This window comes from Microtus oregoni, unplaced genomic scaffold, assembly GCF_018167655.1.
Source record: "Microtus oregoni isolate MIOR12 unplaced genomic scaffold, Mior012 000065F_ref0000479, whole genome shotgun sequence".
NCBI lineage: Eukaryota > Metazoa > Chordata > Mammalia > Rodentia > Cricetidae > Microtus > Microtus oregoni.
This window is the reverse complement of record NW_024543875.1, coordinates 9,935,998-9,938,528: the sequence shown is the minus strand read 5'-3', so window position 1 is coordinate 9,938,528 and position 2,531 is coordinate 9,935,998. Positions and strand designations below refer to the sequence as shown.

The following is a 2,531-nucleotide window of genomic DNA, read 5'->3' as shown; positions in this document are numbered from 1 at the left end:
CAAATAAATAAGGGTTTATTAGGGAAATAGGTTCGTGTCCATCTGATTACGTGGACTGGGGAGCTCCAAGACAGGTCCAAGGATGCCTGTGCTACAGTCCAGGCCCAAAGACCTCAGAGCCAATTCTTCATTTGAAGGTCAATGCCCGAGAACACACAGGGACGTGGCTTAAAGACGGAGATCCTAGAGTTTGGACGGCTCGCAGGAGGTGACAAGTATCTTGGTTAAGAGAGGGAATGATATGACTCTTCCACATCTCCTCTAGAAACGACCTCACAGCCGACTACGCACGTGCAGCTACTGCTCAGTGCAGCCTGCTAGCGCGGCCCGGCAAACATGTCGCACTTACAGATGAAACTCCTGCGCAAGAAGATCAAGAAGCGGAACATCAAGCTGCGGCAGCGAAACCTGAAGCTGCAAGAAGCATCAAACACGAGCCTATCCCAACCTTCCAAAGAAGATGTGCCCAAAGAAGAGGTAAAGGTCAGAAAAGTTAAGAAAGCAATAAAGCATGCTGCAAGGGTGGGCTCAGCAGAAGCACAAAGTGGAGGCATGCCTGAAGAGACACTGGAAAACTCGAAAGTTGAAAAGTTACCCCAGAAACCTACTGCTTTAACCAATGGAGAAACAGCAGCAGCGCCATCTCCTGATTCAGAATCAAAAAAGAAAAAGAAGAAGAAAAAGAGGAAAATGGCAAATGACGCAGAGCCTGACACCAAAAAAGCAAAAACTGAAGAAAGCACTGTGGCTCTTGAAACAGAAGATGCTGTGGAGAAGCCAGATGACAAGGAAGTGCCCAGCCTGCCCCTGGGGCTAACAGGGGCTTTTGAGGACACTTCGTTTGCTTCCTTGTCTAACCTCGTCAATGAAAACACTCTGAAGGCTATAGAGGAAATGGGCTTCAAGTGCATGACCGAGATCCAACATAAAAGTATCAGGCCACTTCTGGAAGGCAGGGATCTTCTAGCAGCTGCTAAAAACCGGCAGTGGCAAAACTCTGGCTTTCCTCATCCCTGTGATCGAGCTCATTGTGAAGTTAAAGTTTATGCCCAGGAATGGAACAGGAGTCCTGATTCTCTCTCCTACCAGAGAACTGGCCATGCAGACCTTTGGTGTTCTTAAGGAACTGATGACGCACCATGTTCACACGTACAGGCTGATCATGGGTGGCAGCAACAGGTCTGCTGAAGCGCAGAAGCTCACCAACGGCATCAACATTGTCGTGGCCACCCCCGGCCGGCTTCTAGACCACATGCAGAATACTCCAGGGTTCATGTACAAGAACCTTCAGTGTCTTGTTATTGATGAGGCTGATCGTATCTTGGATGTTGGATTTGAAGAGGAATTAAAGCAAATTATTAAACTTTTGCCAGTACGCAGGCAAACCATGCTCTTTTCTGCCACACAAACTCGAAAAGTTGAAGACTTGGCAAGAATTTCTCTGAAAAAAGAGCCATTGTATGTGGGTGTTGCTGATGATAAAGAAGTTGCCACAGTGGATGGACTTGAGCAGGGATATGTTGTGTGTCCCTCTAAGAAGAGGTTCCTTCTGCTCTTCACATTCCTTAAGAAGAACCGGAAGAAGAAAGTGATGGTCTTCTTTTCGTCGTGTATGTCTGTGAAGTACCACTACGAGCTACTGAACTACATCGACCTGCCTGTCTTGGCCATCCATGGAAGGCAAAAGCAAAATAAGCGAACAACCACGTTCTTCCAATTCTGCAATGCAGATTCAGGGATACTGCTGTGCACAGATGTGGCAGCCAGAGGGCTGGACATCCCTGAAGTCGACTGGATTGTTCAGTATGACCCTCCCAATGACCCCAAGGAATACATTCATCGTGTGGGTAGAACGGCTCGGGGCCTGAACGGAAGAGGGCATGCCCTGCTCATCCTGCGCCCTGAAGAGTTGGGTTTCCTTCGTTACTTGAAGCAATCCAAGGTTCCACTGAATCAGTTCGACTTTTCCTGGTCTAAAGTTTCTGATATTCAGTCTCAGCTGGAAAAGCTGATCGAAAAGAACTATTTTCTCCATAAGACCGCGCAGGAAGCATACAAGTCCTACATATGAGCCTACGACTCCCACTCTCTCAAGCAGATCTTCGATGTGAACAACTTAAACTTGCCTCAGGTGGCTCTGTCCTTTGGCTTTAAGGTTCCTCCCTTCGTTGATCTGAACGTGAGCAGCCATGATGGCAAGCTTAAAACGAGAGGAGGTGGCGGTGGATTTGGCTACCAGAAAACAAAGAAAGTGGAGAAGTCCAAGATCTTTAAACACATCAGCAAGAAGACAGCGGACCGCAGGCAGTTTTCTCACTGACAGGAATGGCTTTCTAGCTGGACTTTGCCCTAATTTCCCCCTTTCTCTTTAAGAAGGAACTTTTTAAAATCACCTTTAGGATTTTTTTGTCTTTACTATGAATGATAATTTTTATTTTTAAATACTCCCATAAAAAAAAAAGAAAAAGAAACGACCTCACATTTAGTCTCATTTCTTTGGGTACCCACCGACTCCAGTCCAGTTGATCTCC

At 46.7% G+C, this 2,531-nt stretch overlaps 1 pseudogene; it reads left to right on the top strand.

Annotated features, from left to right (window-relative positions):
• Nucleotides 1–336: 336 nt before the first annotated feature.
• Nucleotides 337–2,344, top strand: LOC121440164 (annotated as a pseudogene).
• The last annotated feature ends 187 nt before the right edge of the window (nucleotides 2,345–2,531 follow it).